The following is a 17497-nucleotide window of genomic DNA, read 5'->3' as shown; positions in this document are numbered from 1 at the left end:
TAATGCGTTTTCCCTAACACAAACAGATAGTGTAAGTCAGAAAGCAAACAAAAATGGGCAAAACAGTCAAAATGATAAAATCAAAAGTCAAAATAAGAAATCAGACTAGCTCTGGAATCTTTCCTGAGTGTCTAAAGTCTCTTCAGCTCTGATCGCCAGCCTCTCCCCTTTGTTTTCATTGCAGACAGCTAGATTTACTTGTAGCTTGGGTTTGTTCTTTTAGCCTGCTGCCTGGGAGGTTGAGATGCTTAGTTGCCTTTCTCTGATTCAGCATAGCAGAGGGGCTTTGTCTCCTATTTTGCGATGTTATCTTAGGAACCGAGGTGGATGCTGATCATAGGTGGGCGGGGCAATGCAAGTCTCTGCCTGGAGAATGGCCAAGGTGGCAGTTTCTCTTTCACGGATCCTTTCTCTCTGCTAGTCTGGGTTCCTGGGTGATCCACTATGATGGACTGTGGTGGCATGGGAGGTACCGGAGATCAGCTGCACAGCTGGGTGCTGGATCTGGGGTGCCACCAGTGGGCTGGGGTGGAGGAGGGGGTCAGGAGTTCCCTCCTCTGGAGCTGAGAGTCTCTGATCAGCACCTCCTTAAGATATGCTGTTCCCTTACACAAGCATGGGGTCACGTGCTGAGTGCCTCAGTCAGGGTGGGCCCAGAGCTCCAGAGCTCCAAAGCTCCAAAGGGCAGGTGGTGAATGGTGAGAGTGACCCTGGGCCCCTCACAGTGTACTTCAGCCAGAAATGGGACTGGTATCTCTGAGGGGCAGGTGCCCAGAGCCTCCCTGATTGACCAGCAGCTTGGTGCTGGGTGCTGGGCGAGACGATGTAGCCAGGGAGGGAGCCAAGATCTGAGACTCCCGCGTGGGTGGGAGTCACGTATAGTGGAGCAGCAGGAGCTGGGGGCTGCAATATCCTGCCCTGCATGGGACCAAGGGTCCCTGGGCCTCAGACCAGTGCAGCTGGAGTGGGCAGTGGGGTGAGGGAAGAAAAGTAAGAGTCTTTTTGGGAATTCATGTTTGGAGAATCTCACAATTCCACCTTTGCCGTCGCCATCTTACTGGAACTCCCCCAGCTAATTTTTTAAAAAATTTTTCTTAGAGATGGGATCTGGCTATGTTGCCAGGCTTGTTTCAAACTCCTGGACTCAAGTGATCCTCTTGTTTCAGCCTCCTGAGTAGCTGGGATTATAGGCATGAGACACCATGCCTAGTGCTTCTTACTTGTATTTCTAATAACATCCCCTTCCTGGAAATATCTGTCTCAGTCTTTATAAACTCTTTAGCTAGGAAATCACCTTTCATTTTGCCCTCATTTCTATGACTGCTACACACAGGCCTACTCATGGAAACCTTCTTCTCTTTTAGTATCATCTCAAGTTTCGAGTCAATTTCAAAACAAACAACCCCCCCCAAATATATTTTGGTTTCACATTTTATAGCACTATGTTTTTCTGAAAGGAATTAATTTTTTTCCAATTTATTTTAGATTGAGAATCTCAACTTAAACTCAAGGAGTTGACTTCCATGCAGGATATTGTGAAAGACAGATCATCCAGTGACACATAGATGGTAAGACCCCCGGGGTTATCCTTGGTCCCCTTCACAGGAGAGGTGGAGGGATGTTTGCGGGGGAGGGATGTGCAATGTGCGGAGCCAGGGATATGCTGGAGGCAGGGGCACCTCAAGGGAAGGCAGTGTCTGGGGGAGCCTCTGTGACTTCTGAATTTGGGCAAACTGACTGTTGCTCAGGATCCTTTTTATAGAAAGTTCCCCCAAGTAAACATTTTTATGAATGTGAGTCAGACATTGGGTGTGTGAAATAGGACTTACTCCTCCACAATTAAAAGAAACATTACCTGAGAAAGAAGCCTCCTGAGTAAGAGAAAGCCCTGTGGTAGAGCGGCAACGTACTCCACTCAAAGAATGTGAGCCACCTCAACAGGGCATGTCTTGCAGCACCGAGAACTTGCTTCTGGCAGGGAGGGTCCCTGGGCACCGACACAGATGTTGGCTAGCTTTCCACCATCACTTGCCTTCTTGTTTTTAGAGAGGAGATCTTTCTCTGTCACTCAGGCTGGAGTGCAGTGGAACGATCATAGCTCACTGCAGCTTCCAACTCCTGGACTCAGGCTATCTTCCTGCTGGCCTCCAGAGTAGCTAGAACTAGAGGTGTGCAGCATCACACTTGGCTAATTAAAACAAAATATTTTTTGTAGAAACAGGGTCTTGCTGTGTTGCCTAGGCTGGTCTCAAACTCCTGAGCTCCAGTCATCCTCCCATCTCAACCACTCAAGTAGCTGCAATTACAGGTGTGAGTCACCAGGCCTGGCCATTACTTACCTCTTATCAGGAGCACATGCCACCTGGAGAAAAGGCACCTAATTAATTTAAAGTGGGCAGGACAGGCTCTAGAGGAACTGAAACCTGGATCTGAGTAAGAAAACTGGCAGAAGAGAGGCCACTTTGATTGTCAAGAACGTGGGAAGGTTGTCAAGAATTCTTCACCTCTTTTTTTTTTTTTTTTGAGTTGGAGTCGCACTCTGCTGCCCAGACTGGAGTGCAGTGGCCGCTCCCGGCCACCGCAGCCTTGACCTGCTGGGCTCCGGGGATCCTTCTGCCTCAACCTTCCAAGTAGCTGGAATTACAGGCATGTGCTACCACACCCAGCTGATTTTTTGATTTATTGTAGAGATGAGGTCTCGCTGCCCAGGTGGATCTCAAACCCGCGGGCTCAGGCAATCCACTTACTTCAGCCTCCCAAAGGCACGGGATTACAGGCTGAGCCACCGAGCCCGGCTGATTCTTCACCTCTTAGGAGGCCGATTGAGACCCCACACTGGAAGGAAGCCCTTTTCAGTGTGGAAAAGCCTTCCAAGCCAGCTTGCACTTTCACAGTGCCCGAGAAAATATACACTGAGTGCCCACCTTCCCTTTATCTCTGAGTTCCTGCTCCTCAAACTACAAGACCTTCCTAAGTCTGAGTTCCTGTTCTTGGGGGTAGGAACTGGATTAGGGTCTGGATAGAAGGCCTCGCCCCCAAGCAGGGCCTGTTCATTCCAGAGCCAGTGAGGTCTGTGGGATCTTTCAATCAACTCCTCTCCCTTGTGTCATGAATTAGCAGCAGTATCAGAGTGTCAGAGATGGCCCATGTGTTGGATGGGGTGACGTGACCCATGTTGTAGAGACCCATGCTCCTTTTCTTGCCAGGAAAGCCTCTGGAAAATGGAAAAGCCTCAACTCTGCACAACCTGATGTGAGCCTAGAGTAGTTGAAATTCTTGGCCATGCCCAGCTGTAACAGACTCTTGGGCAGCTGAGATTCCTCCTTGCTCTCCACATCATCCTTGTCCTTGGTTTGTGCTCTTGTTTTGGTGTATAACATCCTTCAGCAGCTACTTGGGAAAGTGTGCATGGTTTTTGAGACCTTGATGTCTGAAAATGTTTTACTGTTGCAGGGCCTCATCTGATGTGGTAGTTGTGGTCAACCCCATTACAGAGTATTCTTTTTCCTTTCTTTTTTTCCCCCAGAGATAGGGTCCTGCTCTGTTGCCCAGGCTGAAGTTCAGTGGCACATTCATAGCTCCCTGCAACCTTGAACTCCTGAACTCAAGCAATCTTCCTGCCTCAGCCTCCCGAGTAACTGAGGCTACCACATCAGGCTAATTTTTAAAAAAAATTGTAATGTCACTATGTTGCCCAGGCTGGAGTGCAGTGGCACAGTCATGACTCACTGCAGCCTTGACCTCTTGGGCTTAGGCGATACTTCTGCTCCAGCCTCCCAAGTAGCTGGGACTACAGGGGCATGTCACCACACCCAGCTAATTTTTTGAGTTTTTGTAGAGATGAAGTCTATGTTACCCAGGTTGACCTCAAACTCTGGAACTCAAGCAATCCTCTTGCTTCAGCCTCTCAAAATGATAGGATTACAGGCATAAGCCTCCATGCTCAGCCAAATAAAAAATATTTTTTTGGAGATGGGGTTTTGCTACATTGTCCAGGTTGCCATTACAGAGCATTCTATTTGTCAGTAGATAGTAGCCCTCAATGCTTGCTGAATGAAGGAATGAATGGATAAGGTGCTGGGGAAAGCATCTCCAGGCACCTATCATCCACTCCTGCATATCTCTTGATGACGTGGGAGCTATCAAGAGGGAGGAAGGGAGAACCAGTCAGGAAGGCCAGGTGTCCTCCCATTTTCAGTGGTCTTTCTCTTCTCAGTACAGGGCTCTGGCACCTTCCACAGAATTCCACATCCAGCCCAGTGGGCACCCTGATGGGAGGAGAGGCATTCTTGTTGCCTCAGAGTCCCAGGAAACAGGCAGCCCCAGAATGTTCTGAGTGAGGCAGAGGAGGTCCACTCATGGATGCATGTTAGAGGAACTGAAGTGTTCATCCCTGATGACATACAGCCCGGAAGTGGTGAAGGTGGATTTCGAGAGCTGGATCCAAGCCTCACCACAGTCTCAGGTGCCAGGTTCTACCCCTTGAGGCACCCATAACCTGCCCCTGGGTTGATGGTTCTGACCCTCCAGTTAGTCCTTCTGGGCCATGCTGGGTGTCACTGGGCCTGGTCCCAATCATTGGGATTCTGTATGGCAGCTCTGAGGCCTCCCTGTTACATGGAAAAGTGCCAGTGTCTAGGGACAGACAGGCCCCATGGCTTCCTCCTCTGTTGTCAGCTAGTCCGGGAGAGGGACCAGCAAGGAAAGAGCAGGAAACTGCTCTTAGAAAAGCCGCAAGGAAGTTGGGCGTGGTAGCTCACATCTGTGATCCCAGTGACTCAGGAAGCTGAGATGGGAGGATTGCTTGAGCTCAAGAGTTCAAGGCCGTAGTGAGCTGTGATCAGGCCACTGCACAGAGTGAGGTTTCATCTCTTAAAAAAATGTTTTTTTAAAGTCCCAAGAGAGACCGAGGAACGGGCATCTCCAAGCATAGCCTTTCTTCTGTCCCAAGGCCATGGCCTCCTCTTCTAGATACTGGCTCTCTGAGGCTGTAGCATTGCCCCTTTTGTCTCCTGCTGGATCCCCAGGGCCCACACTAGCAGTGCCCAAAGCATATTTGCAGAACAAATTGGCTAAATGCATAAAAACAGTTCCTTTAAGGGAAATGATCTGTGTCAAAATGATTCTGATGCCATCATTTTCTCAAAATGTGCCTGCAGGATTTTGATGATGACACAGAAAGGCCAATGTCATTGGAAGATTTTTATTCCTTACATTTCCTGTGAGGACAAGGCATACCTGCCACTCAGGCCCATGTGGGGAAGCACCGGGTCAGCTTGGAGGCAGCAAGGAGTAGGGGGAGAGCCCCGGCCACAGCCTTTGTTGGGGTTTCTATGGGGAAGGTGAGGCAGGGGAGGGTCAACAGCTTAGGAGTGGCCAGTTTAATAATTCCAGTAGACCTTGGGGGCTGGGAGTTGTCCCTGGTGGTCAGGCACCCAACCCTATGGGATTTTTAAGGAAGGGGAATTTAGACTGGATGTGAGAGTGGGCTAAGAAGTTGACCCAGGGTGGTGGGCCCTGGATCACAGGGGAGTTGGAAGCAACTTTGGCCGCCAGTTTGGCCCTGTGAATGATGGACACCATGTAGACAAACCCAGATCTGAGAAAACACAGGACAGCCTTCAAGTTCAGAGCCAAGGGCTACTGACCTTTCTCTCTGATTTGGCTTTGGGTGGCTTAAGCATCAGAAATGTTATTTTCTCACAGTTCTAGAGGCTGGAAGTCCAAGATTAAGGTATTGGCAGGGTTGCGTTCTCCTGAGGCCTCTCTCTATGACTTCTTGCTGCCTCTTCACATGGCTGTCCTTTGCACATACCCTAATTTTCTGTAGTAAAATGTCTCAGTGTCTATGGGGACTATGTCCTAACCTCCAGCCGGGGCCGCCCAGGACCAGAAAGAGGTCAGGTCTGTATCTACATCTGCAGTGTGATCAGTCCTTGGAGACCCTCACTGGTTGTGGCTGGTGCCTATAGCAGACTGGGGTGGGGGGAGGTCACCAGGTCTGAAGCTACCAGATACCACGCCCAAGTGCCTTGACTTCTGCCAGTGCTAACCTCAAAACCAAAGGTCTCTCAGGCCAAGATCAGCCACAGTGCTGCCTCTGTCCTGCTCAGTACCCTCGTGTCTTTTCCTAGGGGTTGGGGCTGTTCCTGAGGATGCAGATCGGGCCCTCAATGGGAGAGAGGGGGGCACCATCGACTCAAGGGGACCAGCCATCAACTCAAGGAGACCAGGAGTCACCTTGGTCTCCAGGATATGCAGTAAGCATGGGAGATGGTTTGCTGTGAGGGCATCAGCCCCAGCCGGGAGGGCCTGGAGTGTGGAGTGTCTGTAGAACTGGGGAGGGCTGGCAGAGGAAGTGGGCACCTGGAAACTACAACTGGGAGTTGGGTTGTATAGGAGGCTCAGGCTGTGGGTTCGGTTTAGTGGAGTCTGTTTCTTCATTGAATGCAACTGTCCCCAGAGTGCTGGCGGGCTCCACGGTAAGTCCTGGGGAATTGGTTGGATCCTGGACCCTGGGCCCTTCCTTCCCTATCCAGCCTTTATTCCTCCAGCCTTTCCTTCCACCCCCAGCCTCAGTCCTTCCATGACCTTGAAGCCAACGGGAACCATGAGATCCCTTGTCCTGAGGGCTGGACAAGGAATGTGCAGGCTGGTGAAGACGTCTTAACTCAGGTCCCAATGTTTCCTTACCCAGGCAGAGAGTATATGAGTGGGATGCCTTAAGGCATCTGTCCCCTGCCCTGAGGAGAAGGGACCTTCTCCCACCTGCCCCTGTTTCAACCCCTCACCACAGGGACCTTCCAGCCACCACCATGTCCTGTTCCATTTGTTTTTTCTTTTTTGAGTCAGAGTCTTACTGTCACCCAGGCTGGAGTGCAGTGACACACTCACAGCTACTGCAGCCTTGACCTGCTGGGCTCAGGTGATCCTTCCACCTCAGCCTTCCAAGTAGCTGGAACTACAGGCCTGCACCACCACACCTGGCTAATTTTTGATTTATTGTAAAGACAAGGTCCTTCCACGTTGCCCAGGCTGGTCTTGAACCCTGGGCTCAGGCAATTCTCTTGCCTCAGCCTCCTAAGTTCTAGAACTGCAGACGTGAGCCACTGTGCCTGACCAGGTTACAGCTTTTCTCAACTGCTGGAGCCTCCTCAGAGTATGCGACCTCTCCCTCCCTGCCTAGGCACCCTCTCTAAATTTGGAGTCAAAGTTCTATCACAATGATTAGCTGTGCTTAGGTCAATGTCGACAAGGTATATGTGTATACCGCTTCTTTCAGGGACTGAAGGTGGCCTTGCAGATACAGAGGCTGGCAATGCTGGTACACATGCTGGACCACCGTGATGCATGGGTGACTGAGGCTTCTGGTGAGTGAGTACTGTGTGGAACACGCAGCCAGAGGGTCCCACAGTCCTTGTGTTCTGTCTGGGAACTCAAATCTCATCCTGCCTGCACTTCCTCCCACTGCAGACACTGCCACAGCACCCCAAGGAGAGATATGGAAAGCACTGCCTCATTTGTGCAAGGGGAGGCATTTCAGGTACAGATCTTTCTGTTAAGAAAAAGAGGGCCACTCAGCTACAGCAAAGCCTAAACCTATCTTTGGGCAAAGTGAAATTCTTGAATACACAATTATTTTGAGTTTAAAAATTACAACTGATTTTTACTATAAATGGCCTGTGCTTTAACTGAGCCTCTTAAAAATGAAGTTCAAAGTCACTTCTCCTGAGAAGTGGGAAAAAACTAATTCTAAAAGACAGATAATGTTTTAACTTTAATAGCAAGGTATTTATTTTTTCACGTTTGCCTTATAATAATAATAAATTTTGTTTCTTAAAAATGTCATCTACTTTTGCATCTGGAATCTGTGTCATAGTATTGACTGGGGCAATTCTTAGACATAGGTTGTGTGTTGTTCTTCAGTATTTTTTTGGTAAGCCTTCTGGGCTGGCCTCTGCCTCCTTGTTACTTCTTGAAAGGGCTGTGACTGTTGTCCTGTGGTGAGATGGGGACTGGGAAATAGTCGCAAAGAAAGCACTGACCCCTCCCCTGTGGAGCTCACAGTCAGGCTGGGTGGTCAGATTTTGAAATGAAGGCCAGGGTACAATGGACACATGTTACATGAGGACTTGGTCTTAGGTGACAGGGGAGAACTATGGGAAAGGATGTATGTTTAAGCTCAGACCAGGGTCTCTCAACCACAGCATACTGACATTGGAGCCTGATCATTCTCTGTGGTGGGGACCATCTGTGCTTTGTAGGATGCTGAGCAGCATCCCTGGCCTGAGCCCAGTAGATGCCAGAAGCATCTTCCCTGGGCTGAATTTTCTAGGACTGCCGTATCAAAGTGCCACATACCACGTGGATTAAAAACAGAACTATATTGTTTTACAGTTCTGGAGGCCAGCAGCCTAGGACCTCAACTGGGTTGATTTCTTCTGAGACCTCTCCCCTTGGCTTGTAGGCAACTGTATTCTCCCTGGGTCTTCACATGGTGTTCCCTCTGTACATGTCTCTGTCCAAATATTCTTTTGTTATAAGGATACTTGTTATATTGGATCAGGGCCCACCCTACTGACCTCATTTTAATGTGTTACCTCTCTAAAGACCCTCTGTTCAAATATGGTTACATTCTAGATAGCAGGGTTAGAACTTCAACATATGAATTTTTGGAGTGACACAATTAAGCTCATAACCCCACCTGAGTTGTGACAAGCAAAATGTCTGTAGATGCTGTGGACTGAATTGTGCTCCCCTCCCCACAGGTTGATGTTGAAGTGTTCCATGTGACTATATTAGGGGTAGAGCCTTTAAGGAGGTGACTGAGGTTAAATGAGGTCATAGGTTGGAGCCCTGATCTGATAGAACTGGTATCGTTAGCGCAACCATCCCCAACCTTTTTGGCATCAGGGACCAGATTTATGGAAGACAGTTTTTTTTATGGACCGGGGTTGATCGGGGGAGGATCATCAGGTGTTAGATCCTCATAAGGAGCATGTAACCTAGGCCACTTGCAGTTCACAATAGGGTTCATGCTCCTATGAGAGTCTAATGCCACCACTAATCTGACAGAAGACAGAGCTCCTCTCACCTCCTACTGTACAGCTGAGTTCCTAACAGGCCAGGGACTAGTACTGGTCCATGGCCCAGGGGCTGGGGACTCCTGTCTTGCAAGAAAGAAAAGGCAGAGACACCAGAGCTCTGTCTCTACAGAGGATACAGCCAGAAGGTGGCCTTCTGCAGGCCAGGAAGAGAGCCCTCATCAGAACCAGACCATGCTGGCACCCTGATCTCAGACTTCCAGCTTCCAGAGCTGTGAGAAGCAGATTCTCATTAAGTACCCTAGTCTTTGGTATTCTGTAAAGGGACCCAGTACCAAACATTGCCACATTGACCAGGATGGCACTTGACCAGGAAGTCACATTACCAGGGAGTCACTTGTGTGGATAGAGGGGTGGTATCAACTTAGACCCTAATAATTATAGTACCATTTAGCTTCCCAGTACTGTGGGGCTGTTTGGAGGTTTGGAGAGAGGATTTCAGGCTTAGAAACAACATCAGTAAAATCCCCTGGGAGCAGAGAGCCTGGTGTGTCCAGGGCCATGGAAGGCAACATGAAGGAAGCAGAGGGAGGTGGATAGGCGAGAGCTGATTGGAGAAGGAGTGGGCTTGGTGTGGGAAAAGAACACTGACCCATGTTCTAAGGCCACTGGGAGGGAGTGATGTATTTAGGTGAGTGGTGCAAAATGCGCCCGTGATCTTAACAGAACCCTCCAGCACCTGGGAGGAGGACTGGCCTCAGGGAAGTCACCAGAGGCACATGGAGGCAGTTAGGAACACTCACACTTTATAAGAAGCTATATCACTATTTTGATTAATTGTTGGGGTCTGTAGAGTGTTGAGGTAGGGGGGATGAGATTTCTTTTTTTAATAAAAAAGTTTAAAGACTTTTTAGAGATAGGATCCCTCTCTGTTGCCCAGGCTGGAGTGCAGTAGTGTGATCATAGCTCACTGTAGACTCAAAGTGCTGGGTTCTAGTAACCCTTCTGCCTCAGCCTCCGAAGTAGCTGGGACTACAGGCTTGCGCCACCATGCTTGTGTCCAAGGGGTGAGATTTCTGATCAGAGACAGGGATCTTCCTGAGATCAAGGAGAGCAGGATTTGGGAAGAAGGTGATGAGATTTTTGTTTGTGTTTTAAAACAACAAATTTCTCTCTCACCGTTTTGGATACCAGAAGTTGAAAATTAAGGTGTTGGCAAGGCCATGCTCCCTCTGAAGGCGCTGGTGGAGAATACTTCCTTGCTGCTTCCCAGAGTTTGGTGGTGGCCTGTAGTCCTGGAGTTCCTTGGCTTGTGGTTGCATCTCTCCAGTGTCTGCCTGTGATGGTGGAGGCAGAGCTTGGAGTGATCTACAAGCCAAGGGATACCAAATATCCACAGCCACCATTAGAAGCCAGGAAGAGGCGAGGAAGGAGTCATCCCAGAGTCTCAGGGGAGGTGTTGCCCTGCCAACACCTTGATTTTGGACTCCCGGGTTCCAGAACTGTGAGAGGATAAATATCTGTGGTTCTAAGTCACTCAGTTTGTGATACTTTGTTATGGCAGCCCCAGAAAATTCACCTACGGGCTCAGGGATTGGGGATAGGTCAGTTTTAATACTGAGGGGAAAGGTCCTGTCAGGAGGGAGGGTGGGGTGAGACGGGGATGAGGGATGACCAGGGAGTCACTTGCTTGTGTGGAGGGAGGGACAGTATCAACTTGAAGGCAGGTGGGAAGGGCATTACCTTTTCAGACAGACTTCCAGGGTGGTAGTGGTTTTTCTGTCCCCTGCCTACTTGGGGTGAGTTGGGGGTGGTAATAACCCTGCAGAGTGGGGAGAGGAAGGAGCCGGGCAGCCAAGGAGGAAGAGCTGTCCCAGAGCTAAGTTGGGGCTGTGTGGCGGTTGCTGCAGGCACTGTGGATTCTCCTGGTGAATTAAGGGCCGTGGGTCTTGGGATTTGGAATGGAGGGACATGTGTATACACATGTGATAGTCTGCGTGTGCATGTATATTTGCATGCATATGTGTACATGTTATATATCTGTGTGTGTATAGGTGTGCATGTTTATGTGAGTGTGCATGCATGCAAGTATGTACAACAGTGTATGAATGCATATCCCTGTGACTGCATGCTTGTGTGAATGCATGTGTGTGTGCATACTTGTGTGCATGCATGTGTGCATGTGTGCACAAGATCAAGTGCATGCATTTCTCTGTGCATATGTGCATGTTTGTATGTGTGCCTGTGTGTGCGAGGGCATGTGTATGTGCACCTGTGTATGTGTCCCTGTGAGTGTGTGCATGTGCACATGTGTATGCACATGTGGTCACTCAGTCAAGGTGGGCAACCTTGGGGCCTGCAAATGTGCTTACTGGCCAGTTACTGACCTCACGCCTCCTGTTTCTCCCTAGCACTGCCTGCACAAGACCTTGCCTGACTCCAGGAAGACAGCATAGAGAAGGAAGCCATGGCTCCTGGATTGCCCACCACCTGTTCACGGGTAAGTAAGGCATCTTTGTTGCTCTAAAAGGACACTGCTGTTTCCAGACTTGGCCCCCGTGACCCATCTGGATCTTTTACACCCACAAACTGTTCTTCATGCTTTTAGAAGCTGGGCCTCTTGTAGTGGGTGAGGGGTAGCCTGGGCTGAGATCCCACCCCTCATTCAGATCTTCCTCAGGCTGCTGCATGCCAGGAAGAAAAACAAAGCAAGGATGTGAGCTGTCCTTGTTTCAAGGCTTTCATGTTCTCATTGAGCAACGAGTTCAGTCATTTCCCAGCCGTTTCTTTTCTGCCTGCAACATTCTCAGGTTCTGCTGGATCCTGGAGCTAGAGCAGGATAAATCTGAAAAAAACTTCCTGACTAGTTGTCAATAGATAAGTCCTTTCAATTAACAGAGGCCTTTTGATGTTAGTTACAGTCTTTTGTTATTCTCACTTAGGAAGAGTAGAGAGAAACAAGTTCAGTTCTGATCCCTGAGCAGAGGGGCAGGTTCTGGGACACCTCAGAACCCTGTCTGAAAGTCCTCTGCACAGGACCTCCCTTCCCCAGGACTGCCATCCTCTGCCATCCTCTGGAGTACTGATAGGGGTGGTCTCTGGTTGACAGGCCGGCTGTCTGTTTTAGGAATTAGTTACCTTTGTGGATGTGGCCATTGTATTCACCCCAGAAGAATAGGTGTTTCTGGACTCTACTCAGAGAAGCCTGTACAGAGATGTGATGCTGGAAAACTACAGGAACCTGGCCTCTGTGGTGACTCTCTTTCAACCCAAAGAATCAATTCATAGACAAGATATTTTTGCAGAGATCCAGAGTATTGACACGAAAAGAATAAGGTTCACCAGGGATTATTCTTGGTCCTCTGTAGTAGAAATAGTCTGGGGTTGCAGTAGGTTAGAGAGGCAGCACAAGAACCAAGAGAGTTGGAGGCAAATAGTGCCTGGCCAGGCAAAAGCAGTTTCTTGGGAGAGGGTCTGTGAATGCCATGAATTAGCAGAAAACTCTAAACAAAGATCAAGACTCGAGTCTTCAGAGAATTTCCACAAGTAATCATTTTCACACATGTGACACAGAAATTGAGTGTTTAAAACTTAGTTTAGCCTTAAACAATTCAGAAAATCTCTGCATCTAAGATGCTCCATGAGAGTAATGAAAAGACAGCTCTTTGTGGCAGAACATTCCCCCATTCCACTTGAAAGAACTCTGGGTAGAAACAGTATGGACTCACTAAAATGGTAAAGCCTCCAGGTATAGGAACATCTTTCTCCTACATTCAATTCACATGAGGGAGAACATCTATTAATGTAATAAAGCCTTTGTTTTTCACATTTTCTTTAATTGACAGGACAAACTTCAGTCAGGAGGAAAACTCTATAATGTTGATGAACTTGAGAAATCTTTCAATGGCATGGAATTGATTTTTCAGTACCAGAGAATTCTTGTTGGAGAGGCTCCCTAGAATGTCAAGAGAGTAGAAATTCCTTCTTTCAGAGTGCTCACCTAATTATACCTGAGAAGATCTGTAGTGGGGATGAAACCTATGCATGCAATAAATGTGAGAAATCTTTCAGATACAGCTCTGACCTCATCAGACATGAGAAGACTCATACCACAGAGAAATGTTTTGAATGTGAAGAATGTGGGCAAGCCTTCAAATATTCTTCAAATCTGAGCCAACATGTGAGGACACATACCAGAGAGAAGCCCTTTGAATGTAGTCAGTGTGGGAAAACCTTCACGAGGAACTTTAACCTGATTTTGCACCAGAGAAACCACACAGGAGAAAAGTCCTGTGCATGTAAAGACTGTGGGAAAGCCTTCAATCAGCCATCCTCCCTTAGGAGCCATGTGAGAACTCACACTGGAGAGAAGCCCTTTGAATGCAGCCAGTGTGGGAAAGCCTTCCAGGAACACTCGTCACTGAAGACACACCTACGAACTCTCACCAGAGAGAAACCATATGAACACAACCAATATGGCAAGCCCTTCTGGACAAGTACACACCTGAATGTACGCAAGAGAATATAGATGGGAAAGAAACTGTATGAGTGCAGGCTTGTGATCAGGTCTTGAGTCATATCTCAACCCCTAGGAATCACATGTGGTGGATTGCCTGAGCCTGCGGGTTCGAGACCTGCCTGGGCAACTTTGCGAGACCTCATCTCTACAATAAATCAAAAAATCAGCCGGGCATGGTAGCGCATGCTTGTAATTTTGGCTACTTGGAAGGCTGAGGCGGAAGGATCACCGGAGCCCAGCAGGTCGAGGCTGCGGTGGCCAGGAGCAGCCACTGCACTCCAGGCTGGGCGACAGAGTGAGACTCCAACTCAAAAAAAAAAAAAAAAAGAATTGCATGTGGACTCACACTGGAGAGAAGCCCTATGCATATCAGGAGTGTGAATGAGCCTTCAGTGAGCCCTCCTCCCTCAGGAAACATGCAAGGACTCACAGTAGCAAGAAGCCCTACATATGCCAAGAAGGTGAGTGAACCTTCAGTCAATCTTCGCATCTCATTGTACATGTGAGAATGCACACATGTACATTTACTATCAATGTAAATCAGTGTGCGAAGGCCTTCAGGCACAACTCCTCACTCACTGTTCACAAAAGGACCCATATGGGGAGAGAGAACATTTGAAATGATGACCCACCTTTGTCTGCATCTCATCTGTACTGTGGACCCCTTGCTAATCAACTTCTGGTTTGTAAAGATGCAAATGTACAAAGTTATCAGTAATACTCATTTAGCTGTATCTTGTGTTTCAATGTATAATTTTATTTTAGAGCATGAGAGCTGGAACTAGCAGGTGGGAGCCATAGCAGGACAAGCATTTAGAAAGTTTCTTCCGCTGTTTGACCAGGTATTGGTTGAAAGGAGTACAGCTGAAACTGTACACAAGGGAGGCATGATGCTTTTAGAAAAGTTTCAGGGAAAGCTATTGCAAGTGATAGTAGTGGCCATGGGCTCAGGCATCAAAGGAAAGGGTCCGGAGAGATTCAACCAGTTAGTGTGAAAGCTGGAGATAAAGTTCTTCTCACAGAATATGGAAGCACCAAAGTAGTTCTAGACAACAAGGATTATTTCTTATTTAGTGATGGCGACATTCTTGGAAAGTATGTGGACTGAAGCAAAATGCTGTTGAAATGGCATCAACATGAAACTGCCCATTCCACTGAAGTTGTGAAATATTTCATCATGTAAATAATTTTCATGTCTTTTATAATAAACTGAAGATATCTAAACTAATGACATCCAGTGTCTAAAATTTATTTTCATTGCACTGATATAAACATTTTCAAATAAAAATATGAGAATAAGAAAATATCCACTCAACACAAAGATGAACAGAAAATGAGAAACAGTAGTAAAAAGTATATAAGATATATAGAAAAGAAATAGTAACATGGAGGATATAAATTCTACCTTATCAACTGTTACAGCAAGTATAAATTTGTTAAACACCATAATCAAAAGTTAGAGCATGATAGTATGGACAAAAAATTATATGCTTTCTACTTGAGACATATTTTGGATTCCAAGACACAAATAGGTTGAGAGCAAAAAGAAGCAGGAAACAAATGAGAACTGAAGCGGATATATTAATATCAGACCACATAGATTTTAAGGCAAACTTATTACTAAAGACAAATAAAAACATTTTGTAATAATAAGGCCAATCCAACTGAAAGATATAATGACTATAAACATATATGTACCAAACAACAGAGTACCTACTACATGAAACAAAACTGGACAGATTAAAGAGAGAAACAGACATTCAACAACAATAATTAAAGCTTTCAATCCCTCTGTAGTTAAATAGTGGCCCCCAAATGATGTGTCCAATTCCTAATTCACGCTATCTGAAATTATGGCCTTATTTAGAGATAGGGTTTTTGCAGATGTAACTGAATTAAGGATCTTGATATGAGATCATCTTACATTTAGAGTCCAAAATTCCAATTGGTCTTAATTCCAATGACTTTTGACCTTATAACGGTTATAAGGAGAAGGGGATTTCCAATACAGAAGCACAGGGAAGACAGAGGCAGATACTGGAGTTATGCAGACCATAGCTGAGGAATGTTTGTTTAGAATCACCAGAAGCTGGAAGAGGCAAAGAAAGATTCTCTCCTAGAGGTTTCAGAGGGATTGTGGCCCTGCCAATTCCTTGATTTTGGACTTCTGGACTCCATAGCTGTGAGAGAATAAATTTTTATTTCAAGCCATCAAATTTGTGGTAATTTTTTACAGCTACCCCAGGAAACTAATACAACATTACTCTTAGTAATTGACAGAATAATGAGACAGGAGATAAAAAAGAAAATAAAATACTTGAACAATTCAACGACTAAGTAGATCTAACAGATTTGTATAGAATGCTCCACTCAACAACAGCAAAATATACACTATTCCCAAACACACAAGAAATGGCCACCAGGATAGACTATATGTTAGGCATTGAAGGAAGCCTTAATATAATTCAAAAGATTGAAATCATACAAACTATTTTTTCAGACCATAGTTGAATGAAATTAGAAATCCACACAGAAGGAAATTTGTAGAAATTAAACAAGACTCTCCTTAATAACAAATAGGTCTAAGAGGAAATCACAAGGGAAATTAGAGAATATTTTGAGATAAGTGAAAACAAAAATACAACATAAAAAATTTGCAGATTGAAGCTATTTTAGTGCTTAGAGGAAAATTCATAGCTGTAAGTGCCTATCTCAAAAATGCATACAAATCTTAATCGATAGTCTCATCCTTAAGAAAAGAGAAGAGCAAGCTAAACTTAAATCTAGCATGAAGAACATAATAAAGATTAGTGTAGAAACAAATAAAACAATCAAAAATTAGAGAAAGTGAATGAAACAAAAAAGTGATTCTTTGAAAAGATCAACAAAATTGGCAATTTTACTAGACTGACCAATAAATAAGGAGAGAAAACTCAATATTATCAGAGATGAAAGATGGTACATTAATACTTACCTTACAAAAGTATAAAAGATATTATAGGACTACAAACAATTCTGACAATGAATTCGATAATCTAGATAAAATGGACACATTCTTAGAATGATGCACTACCAAAACTATCTCAAGAGGAACTAATCTGAATAGACCTATAAGTAAAGAGATTGAATTAATAATTTGAAAACTTCCAATAAAGGAAAGCCCAAGCCCAAATGGCTTCACTGAGTTCCATCAGACATTTAAAGAAAAATTAATGCCAATTTTCCATAAAATCAAAAATAGAAAAGAAGGGAACACTTTCCAAACCATTCTACGAGGCCAGCATCACCTTGATACTAAAACCTGAAAAAGACATTGGAAGAAAATAAAACTGCAGAGGAAAATTTCTTCCAAATATGAGTGTAAAATTTCTCAAAACACTAGCAGACCAAATCCTGCAGTACATAAACAGGATTATGCAAGCTGGGCATGGTGGCTCATGCCTGTAATCTCAGCACTTTAGGAGGCTGAAGTGGGAGGATTGCTTGAGGCCAGGAGTTTGACACCAGCTTGCACTGCATGGTGAGACCTTGACTCTATGAAAAGTTTTTAAAAAAGGGATTATGCACCATGACCAAGTGGCAATCATCTCAAGAATGCAGGACCGGTTTAATATTTAAGTAAGCAGTCATAGTAATACATATATGAGTAGAAGAAAGGATAAAAATTATATGATCACCTGAATAGATTCTGAACAGCACTTGACAAAATCAAACACTCTTTCATCATCAAAGCACCCAACACACTAGAAATAGATAAGAATTTCCTCAACTTGAAAAAGGGTATCTGTGAAAAATCCTTAGCTGACATCATACTTTAATGAGGAAAGAGTGAATGCTTTTTCTCTAAGTTCAGGAACAAGACAAAGTTGTCTACTTGTCTAGCCAACATTGTCTTGAAGTTTTTAGATTTTAGTACAATTAGGCAACAACAACA

The 17497-nt window shown here is 45.8% G+C and overlaps 1 pseudogene; it reads left to right on the top strand.

Annotated features, from left to right (window-relative positions):
• Positions 1–1499: 1499 nt before the first annotated feature.
• On the top strand, positions 1500–14671 carry LOC103273083 (annotated as a pseudogene).
• The last annotated feature ends 2826 nt before the right edge of the window (positions 14672–17497 follow it).

Source organism: Carlito syrichta, unplaced genomic scaffold, assembly GCF_000164805.1.
Source record: "Carlito syrichta isolate Samal-C Ts95f unplaced genomic scaffold, Tarsius_syrichta-2.0.1 Scaffold313494, whole genome shotgun sequence".
Lineage (NCBI taxonomy): Eukaryota > Metazoa > Chordata > Mammalia > Primates > Tarsiidae > Carlito > Carlito syrichta.
Note: the sequence above shows the minus strand (reverse complement) of the source record. Positions and strands in the feature narration are given on the sequence as shown.